Raw genomic sequence first — 10,357 nt, 5'->3', positions numbered from 1 at the left:
ATGTCATGAGAAGTAGCAGCCGCTTCAGCGCCAAAGGAAGTGATGGGTTGCGTCTGCTGAAAAGGTGACAGTAAGCATTGCATGTTGCCATAGTTGCACACTGTACCTGGCATGACGCGGTAAGCCCCGCCGCCCGGCCCCCGCATGTTTAAAAAACAAGTGGCGGTGCTATGCCATGAGAAGTAACAGCGGCCCCAGCGCCAAAGGAAATGAAGTGTTGCGTCTGCTGAAGAGGTGGCAGTAAGCATTGCATGTGGCCAACTGTACCGGGCTTAAGCCGGTAAGCCCGCCCCCATCGCGGTCAGCCCCGCCCCCGGCACCGACGCTACGCAATGCACTGTATGTTGCCGACTGTACCGGGCTTAAGCCGGTAAGCCCCGCCCCCATCGCGGTAAGCCCGCCCCGGCACCGACGCTATGCAATGCACTGCATGTTTCTATCTGTACGGGCTTAAGCCGGTTAAGCCCCGCCCCATCGCGGTAAGCCCCGCCCCCGGCACCGACGCTACGCAATGCACTGCAAGTTTGCCGACTGTACCGGGCTTCAGCCGGTAAGCCCCGCCCCCATCGCGGTAAGCCCCGCCCCCGGCACCGACGCTATGCAATGCACTGCAAGTTGCCGACTGTACCGGGCTTAAGCCGGTAAGCCAAGCCCCCATCGCGGGGGGCATGTTCAATAAAAACAAATGGCGGTGCTATGCCATGAGAAGTAACAGCGGCGCCAGCGCAAAAGGTAACGAAGTGTTGCGTCTGCTGAAGAGGTGGCAGTAAGCATTTCATGTTGTCAAACTGTACCAGGCTTAAGCGGTAGGCCCGCCCCCAGCCAATGCACGGGCCAATCATACCAGGCTTAAGCCGGTAGCCCGCCCCCAGCCAATGCACGTGGCCAATCATACCAGGCTTAAGCCTGTAAGCCACGCCCCCTGCGCCGACCCAATGCTATGTAATTCACTGCAATGCAATTTGGTTTTTTGCCCTGAGTGGGAGTTGAACCCAGGCCCCCAGCGCTGCAAGGCTACTGTGCTAACCACTGAGCCACCGTGCTGCCTCTACTCCAGTGCAATTTAAATGGGGGATGTTTAAAAAACAAGTGGCGGTGCTATGTCATGAGAAGTAGCAGCCGCTTCAGCGCCAAAGGAAGTGATGGGTTGCGTCTGCTGAAAAGGTGACAGTAAGCATTGCATGTTGCCATAGTTGCACACTGTACCTGGCATGACGCGGTAAGCCCCGCCCCATCGCGGTAAGCCCCGCCCCCGGCACCGACGCTATGCATGCACGCATGTTGCCATCTTATGCGGCTTAAGCCGGTAAGCCCCGCGCCATAGGAAATAAGCCCCGCCCCCGGCACCGGTGGCAGCAAGCACTGCATGTTGCCAACTGTACCGGGCTTAAGCGGTAAGCCCCGCCCCATCGCGGTAAGCCCCGCCCCGGCACCGACGCTATGCAATGCACTGCATGTTTCATCTGTACCGGGCTTAAGCCGGTAAGCCCCGCCCATCGCGGTAAGCCCCGCCCCCGGCACCGACGCTATGCAATGCACTGCAAGTTGCCGACTGTACCGGGCTTAAGCCGGTAAGCCCGCCCCCATCGCGGTAAGCCCCGCCCCCGGCACCGACGCTATGCAATGCACTGCAAGTTGCCGACTGTACCGGGCTTAAGCCGGTAAGCCACGCCCCCATCGCGGGGGCATGTTCAATAAAACAAATGGCGGTGCTATGCCATGAGAAGTAACAGCGGCGCCAGCGCAAAAGGTAACGAAGTGTTGCGTCTGCTGAAGAGAGGTGGCAGTAAGCATTTCATGTTGTCAACTGTACCAGGCTTAAGCCGGTAGGCCCCGCACCCAGCCAATGCACGTGGCCACAATCATACCAGGCTTAAGCCGGTAAGCCACGCCCCCTGCGCCGACCCAATGCTATGTAATTCACTGCTATGCAATTTGGTTTTTGCCCTTAGTGGGAGTGAACCCAGGCCCCCAGCGCTGCAAGGCTACTGTGCTAACACTGAGCCACCGTGCTGCCTCTACTCCAGTGCAATTTAAATGGGGGCATGTTTAAAAAACAAGTGGCGGTGCTATGTCATGAGAAGTAGCAGCCGCTTCAGCGCCAAAGGAAGTGATGGGTTGCGTCTGCTGAAAAGGTGACAGTAAGCATTGCATGTTGCCATAGTTGCACACTGTACCTGGCATGACGCGGTAAGCCCCGCCCCCATCGCGGTAAGCCCCGCCGCCCGGCCCCGCATGTTTAAAAAACAAGTGGCGGTGCTATGCCATGAGAAGTAACAGCGGCCCCAGCGCCAAAGGAAATGAAGTGTTGCGTCTGCTGAAGAGGTGGCAGTAAGCATTGCATGTGGCCAACTGTACCGGGCTTAAGCCGGTAAGCCCCGCCCCCATCGCGGTCAGCCCCCCCCCCGGCACCGACGCTACGCAATGCACTGTATGTTGCCGACTGTACCGGGCTTAAGCCGGTAAGCCCCGCCCCCATCGCGGTAAGCCCCGCCCCGGCACCGACGCTATGCAATGCACTGCATGTTTCTATCTGTACCGGGCTTAAGCCGGTAAGCCCGCCCATCGCGGTAAGCCCCGCCCCCGGCACCGACGCTATGCAATGCACTGCATGTTTCCATCTGTACCGGGGATTAAGCCGGTAAGCCCGCCCCATCGCGGTAAGCCCCGCCCCCGGCACCGCGCTACGCAATGCACTGCAAGTTGCCGACTGTACCGGGCTTCAGCCGGTAAGCCCCGCCCCATCGCGGTAAGCCCCGCCCCCGGCACCGACGCTATGCAATGCACTGCAAGTTGCCGACTGTACCGGGCTTAAGCCGGTAAGCCACGCCCCCCATCGCGGGGGGCATGTTCAATAAAACAAATGGCGGTGCTATGCCATGAGAAGTAACAGCGGCGCCAGCGCAAAAGGTAACGAAGTGTTGCGTCTGCTGAAGAGGTGGCAGTAAGCATTTCAGTTTGTCAACTGTACCAGGCTTAAGCCGGTAGGCCCGCCCCAGCCAATGCACGTGGCCAATCATACCAGGCTTAAGCCGGTAGGCCCGCCCCCAGCCAATGCACGTGGCCAATCATACCAGGCTTAAGCCTGTAAGCCACGCCCCTGCGCCGACCCAATGCTATGTAATTCACTGCAATGCAATTTGGTTTTTGCCCTTAGTGGGAGTTGAACCCAGGCCCCCAGCGCTGCAAGGCTACTGTGCTAACCACTGAGCCACCGGCTGCCTCTACTCCAGTGCAATTTAAATGGGGGCATGTTTAAAAAACAAGTGGCGGGCTATGTCATGAGAAGTAGCAGCCGCTTCAGCGCCAAAGGAAGTGATGGGTGCGTCTGCTGAAAAGGTGACAGTAAGCATTGCATGTTGCCATAGTTGCACACTGTACCTGGCATGACGCGGTAAGCCCCGCCCCCATCGCGGTAAGCCCCGCCGCCGGCCCCGCATGTTAAAAAAAAACAAGTGGCGGTGCTATGCCATGAGAAGTAACAGCGGCCCCAGCGCCAAAGGAAATGAAGTGTTGCGTCTGCTGAAGAGGTGGCAGTAAGCATTGCATGTGCCAACTGTACCGGGCTTAAGCCGGTAAGCCCCGCCCCATCGCGGTCGGCCCCGCCCCGGCACCGACGCTACGCAATGCACTGTATGTTTCCATCTGTACCGGGCTTAAGCCGGTAAAGCCCCGCCCCCATCGCGGGTAAGCCCCGCCCCGGGCACCGGACGCTATGCAATGCACTGCAAGTTGCCGACTGTACGGGCTTAAGCCGGTAAGCCACGCCCCCATCGCGGGGGGCATGTTCAATAAAACAAATGGCGGTGCTATGCCATGAGAAGTAACAGCGGCGCCAGCGCAAAAGGTAACGAAGTGTTGAGTCTGCTGAAGAGGTGGCAGTAAGCATTCATGTTGTCAACTGTACCAGGCTTAAGCCGGTAGGCCCCGCCCCCAGCCAATGCACGTGGCCAATCATACCAGGCTTAAGCCGGTAAGCCACGCCCCCTGCGCCGACCCAATGCTATGTAATTCACTGCTATGCAATTGGTTTTTGCCCTAGTGGGAGTTGAACCCAGGCCCCCAGCGCTGCAAGGCTACTGTGCTAACCACTGAGCCACCGTGCTGCCTCTACTCCAGTGCAATTAAATGGGGGCATGTTTAAAAAAACAAGTGGCGGTGCTATGTCATGAGAAGTAGCAGCCGCTTCAGCGCCAAAGGAAGTGATGGGTTGCGTCTGCTGAAAAAGGTGACAGTAAGCATTGCATGTTGCCATAGTTGCACACTGTACTGGCATGACGCGGTAAGCCCCGCCGGCCCCGGCCCCCGCATGTTTAAAAAACAAGTGGCGGTGCTATGCCATGAGAAGTAACAGCGGCCCCAGCGCCAAAGAAAATGAAGTGTTGCGTCTGCTGAAGAGGTGGCAGTAAGCATTGCATGTGGCCAACTGTACCGGGCTAACCGGTAAGCCCCGCCCCCGCCCCCATCGCGTCAGCCCCGCCCCCGGCACCGACGCTACGCAATGCACTGCATGTTGCCGACTGTACCGGGCTTAAGCCGGTAAGCCCCGCCCCATCGCGGTAAGCCCCGCCCCCGGCACCGACGCTATGCAATGCACTGCATGTTTCCATCTGTACCGGGCTTAAGCCGGTAAGCCCCGCCCCATCGCGGTAAGCCCCGCCCCGGCACCGACGCTATGCAATGCACTGCAAGTTGCCGACTGTACCGGGCTTCAGCCGGTAAGCCCCGCCCCCATCGCGGTTAAGCCCCGCCCCCGGCACCGACGCTATGCAATGCACTGCAAGTTGCCGACTGTACCGGGCTTAAGCCGGTAAGCCACGCCCCCATCGCGGGGGCATGTTCAAATAAAACAAATGGCGGTGCTATGCCATGAGAAGTAACAGCGGCGCCAGCGCAAAAGGTAACGAAGTGTTGCGTTGCTGAAGAGGTGGCAGTAAGCATTTCATGTTGCAACTGTACCAGGCTTAAGCCGGTAGGCCCGCCCCCAGCAATGCACGTGGCCAATCATACCAGGCTTAAGCCGGTAGGCCCCGCCCCCAGCCAATGCACGTGGCCAATCATACCAGGCTTAAGCCTGTAACACGCCCCCTGCGCCGACCCAATGCTATGTAATTCACTGCAATGCAATTTGGTTTTTGCCCTGAGTGGGAGTTGAACCCAGGCCCCCAGCGCTGCAAGGCTACTGTGCTAACCACTGAGCCACCGTGCGGCCTCTACTCCAGTGCAATTTAAATGGGGGCATGTTTAAAAAACAAGTGGCGGTGCTATGTCATGAGAAGTAGCAGCCGCTTCAGCGCCAAAGGAAGTGATGGGTTGCGTCTGCTGAAAAGGTGACAGTAAGCATTGCATGTTGCCATAGTTGCACACTGTACCTGGCATGACGCGGTAAGCCCTCCCATCGCGGTACTCCCCGCCCCCGGAACCGACGCTAGCAATGCACGCATGGTTCCATCGTACGGGCTTAAGCCGGTAAGCCCCGCCCCATCGAAATAAGCCCCGCCCCGGACCGACGCTACGAATGCAATGCATGTGCCGACTGTACCGGGCTAAGCCGGTAAGCCCCGCCCCATCGCGGTAAGCCCCGCCCCGGCACCGACGCTATGCAAGCACTGCATGTTTCCGATCTGTACCGGGCTTAAGCCGGTAAGCCCCGCCCCATCGCGGTAAGCCCCGCCCCCGGCACCGACGCTATGCAATGCACTGCATGTTCCATCTGTACGGGCTAAGCCGGTAAGCCCCGCCCCATCGCGGTAAGCCCGCCCCCGGCACCGACGCTACGCAATGCACTGCAAGTTGCGACTGTACCGGGCTTCAGCCGGTAAGCCCCGCCCCCATCGCGGTAAGCCCGCCCCCGGCCACGACGCTATGCAATGCACTGCAAGTTGCCGACTGTACGGGCTTAAGCCGGTAAGCCACGCCCCATCGCGGGGGGCATGTTAAATAAAACAAATGGCGGTGCTATGCCATGAGAAGTAACAGCGGCGCCAGCGCAAAAGGTAACGAAGTGTTGCGTCTGCTGAAGAGGTGGCAGTAAGCATTTCATGTTGTCAACTGTACCAGGCTTAAGCCGGTAGGCCCCCCCCAGCCAATGCACGTGGCCAATCATAACAGGCTTAAGCCGGTAAGCCACTCCCCTGCGCCGACCCAATGCTATGTAATTCACTGCTATGCAATTGGTTTGGCCTTAGTGGGAGTTGAAACCAGGCCCCCAGCGCTGCAAGGCTACTGTGCAACCACTGAGCCACCGTGCTGCCTCTACTCCAGTGCATTTAAATGGGGGCATGTTTAAAAAACAAGTGGCGGTGCTATTCATGAGAAGTAGCAGCCGCTTCAGCGCCAAAGGATAGTGATGGGTTGCGTCTGCTGAAAAGGTGACAGTAAGCATTGCATGTTGCCATAGTTGCACACTGTACCTGGCATGACGCGGTAAGCCCGCCGCCCGGGCCCCGCATGTGAAAAAACAAGTGCGGTGCTATGCCATGAGAAGTAGCAGCGGCCCAGCGCCAAAGAAAATGAAGTGTTGCGTTCTGCTGAAGAGGTGGCAGTAAGCATTGCATGTGGCCAACTGTACCGGGCTTAAGCCGGTAAGCCCCGCCCCCATCGCGGTCAGCCCCGCCCCGGCACCGACGCTACGCAATGCACTGTATGTTGCCGACTGTCTTAAACCGGCTTAAGCCGGTAAGCCCCGCCCCCATCGCGGTAAGCCCCGCCCCGGCACCGACGCTATGCAAGCACTGCATGTTTCTATCTGTACCGGGCTTAAGCCGGTAAGCCCCCGCCCCATCGCGGTAACCCCGCCCCCGGGCACCGACGCTACGCAATGCACTGCAGTTGCCGACTGTACCGGGCTTCAGCCGGTAAGCCCGCCCCATCGCGGTAAGCCCCGCCCCGGCACCGACGCTATGCAATGCACTGCATGTTTCTATCTGTACCGGGCTTAAGCCGGTAAGCCGCCCCCATCGCGGTAAGCCCGCCCCCGGCACCGACGCTATGCAATGCACTGCATGTTTCCATCGTACCGGGATAAGCCGGTAAGCCCCGCCCCATCGCGGTAAGCCCCGCCCCCGCACCGACGCTACGCAATGCACTGCAAGTTGCCGACTGTACCGGGCTTCAGACGGTAAGCCCCGCCCCCATCGCCGATAAGCCCGCCCCCGGCACCGACGCTATGCAATGCACTGCAAGTTGCCGACTGGTACCGGGCTTAAGCCGGTAAGCCACGCCCCATCGCGGGGGGCATGTCAATAAAAACAAATGGCGGTGCTATGCCATGAGAAGTAACAGCGGCGCCAGCGCAAAAGGTAACGAAGTGTTGCGTCTGCTGAAGAGGTGGCAGTAAGCATTTCATGTTGTCAACTGTACCAGGCTTAAGCCGGTAGGCCCCGCCCCAGCCAATGCACGTGGCAATCATAAGGCTTAAGGCGTATAGCAATGCACGTGGCCTACCAGCTAAGCCGGTAGGCCCCGCCCCCAGCCAATGCACGTGGCCAATCATAACAGGCTTAAGCCTGTAAAACCACGCCCCCTGCGCCGACCCAAGCTATGTAATTCACTGCATGCAATGTTTTTTGCCCTGCGTGGGAGTTGAAACCAGGCCCCCAGCGCTGCAAGGCTACTGTGCTAACCACTGAGCCACCGTGCTGCCTCTATCCAGGCAATTTAAATGGGGCATGTTTAAAAAACAAGTGGCGGTGCTATGTCATGAGAAGTAGCAGCCGCTTCAGCGCCAAAGGAAGTGATGGGGTTGCGTCTGCTGAAAGGTGACAGTAAGCATTGCATGTTGCCATAGTTGCACACTGTACCTGGCATGACGCGGTAAGCCCCGCCCCATCGCGGTAAGCCCCGCCACCGGCCACCCGACGCTATGCAATGCACCTTGCATGTTTCCATCTAGTACCGGGCTTAAGCCGGTAAGCCCCGCCCCATCGAGATAGCCCGCCCCCGGCACCGACGCTACGCAATGCACGCAAGTTGCCGATGTACCGGGTTCAGCTGGTTAAGCACCCACCCCATCGGCGGTAAGCCCCGCCCCCGGCATCGACGCTATGCAATGCAGCTGTTTCTATCTGTACCGGGCTTAAGCGGTAAGCCCGCCCCATCGCGGTAAGCCCCGCCCCCGGCCACCGACGCTAGCAATGCACTGCATGTTTCCATCTGTACCGGGCTTAAGCCGGTAAGCCCCGCCCCATCGCGGTAAGCCCCGCCCCGGCACCGACGCTACGCAATGCACTGCAAGGTGCAGACTGTACGGGCTTCAGCGGTAAAGCCCCGCCCCCATCGCGGGTAAGCCCCGCCCCCGGCACCGACGCTATGCAATGCACTGCAAGTTGAGACTGTACCGGGCTTAAGCCGGTAAGCCACGCCCCCTCGCGGGGGGCATGTTCAATAAAACAAATGGCGGTGCTATGCCATGAGAAGTAACAGCGGCGCCAGCGCAAAAGGTAACGAAGTGTTGCGTCTGCTGAAGAGGTGGCAGTAAGCATTCATGTGTCAACTGTACCAGGCTTAACAGCAGGGGTAGGCCCCGCCCCCAGCCAATGCACGTGGCCAATCATACCAGGCTTAAGCCGGTAAGCCACGCCCCCTGCGCGACCCAATGCTATGTAATTCACTGCTATGCAAATTGGTTTTTGCCCTTAGTGGGAGTTGAAACCCAGGCCCCCAGCGCTGCAAGGCTACTGTGCTAACCACTGAGCCACCGTGCTGCCTCTACTCCAGTGCAATTTAAATGGGGGCATGTTAAAAAAACAAGTGGCGGTGCTATGTCATGAGAAGTAGCAGCCGCTTCAGCGCCAAAGGAAGTGATGGGTTGCGTCTGCTGAAAAGGTGACAGTAAGCATTGCATGTTGCCATAGTTGCAACACTGTACCTGGCATGACGCTGTAAGCCCCGCCGCCCGGGCCCCGCATGTTTTAAAAAACAAGTGGCTTGCTATGCCATGAGAAGTAACAGCGGCCCCAGCGCAAAAGGTAACGAAGTGTTGCGTCTGCTGAAGAGGTGGCAGTAAGCATTGCGTGTTGTCAACTGTACCAGGCTTAAGCCGGTAAGCCCCGCCCCATCGCGGTAAGCCCCGCCCCCCGGCACCGACGCTACGCAAAGCACTGTAAGTTGCCGACGTACCGGGCTTAAGCCGGTAAGCCCCGCCCCCATCGCGGTAAGCCCCGCCCCCGGCACCGACGCTATGCAATGCACTGCATGTTTCTATCTGTACCGGGGCTTAAGCGGTGTAAGCCCCGCCCCATCGCGGTAAGCCCCGCCCCCGGCACCGACGCTATGCAATGCACTGCAAGTTGCCGACTGTACCGGGCTTCAGCCGGTAAGCCCCGCCCCCATCGCGGTAAGCCCCGCCCCGGCACCGACGCTATGCAATGCACGCAGTTTTCGAAATCTGTACCGGGTTAAGCCGGTAAGCCCGCCCCATCCGGTAAGCCCCGCCCCGGCACCGACGCTACGCAATGCACTGCATGTTTACCATCTGTACCGGGATTAAGCGGTAAGCCCCGCCCCATCGCGGTAAGACCCGCCCCGGCACCGACGCTACGCAATGCACTGCAAAGTTGCAGACGGTACCGGGCGTCAGCCGGAAGCCCGCCCCCATCGCGATAGCCCCGCCCCCCCCCGGCACCGACGCTATGCAATGCACTGCAAGTTGCGACTTGTACCGGGCTTAAGCGGGTAACCACGCCCCCATCGCGGGGGGCAGGTTCAATAAAACAAATGGCGGTGCTATGCCATGAGAAGTAACAGCGGCGCCAGCGCAAAAGGTAACTAAGTGTTGCGTCTGCATGAAAGGTGGCATTAAGCATTCATGTTGTCAACTGTACCAGGCTTAAGCGGTAGGCCCCGCCCCCAGCCAATGCACCGTGGCCAATCATACCAGGCTTAAGCCGGTAGGCCCCGCCCCCAGCCAATGCACGTGGCCAATCATACCAGGCTTAAGCAGTAAGCCACGTCCCCTGCGCCGACCCAATGCTATGTAATTCACTGCAATGCAATTTGGTTTTTGCCTTAGTGGTGGGAGTGAACCCAGGCCCTCAGCGCTTGCAAGGGTACTGTGCTAACCACTGAGCCCCGTGCTGCCTCTACTCCAGTGCAATTTAAATGGGGGCATGTTTTAAAAAAACAAGTGGCGGTGCTATGTCATGAGAAGTAGCAGCCGCTTCAGCGCCAAAGGAAAGGATGGGTTGCGTCTGCTGAAAAGGTGACAGTAAGCATTGCATGTTGCCAAGTTGCACACTGTACCTGGCATGACGCGGTAAGCCCCGCCCCCATCGCGGTAAGCCCCGCCGCCCGGCCCCCGCATGTAAAAAAACAAGTGCGGTGCTATGCCATGAGAAGTAACAGCGGCCCAGCGCCA

Source organism: Dendropsophus ebraccatus, chromosome 4 (genome assembly GCF_027789765.1).
Source record: "Dendropsophus ebraccatus isolate aDenEbr1 chromosome 4, aDenEbr1.pat, whole genome shotgun sequence".
Lineage (NCBI taxonomy): Eukaryota > Metazoa > Chordata > Amphibia > Anura > Hylidae > Dendropsophus > Dendropsophus ebraccatus.
This window is presented reverse-complemented; position numbering follows the sequence as displayed.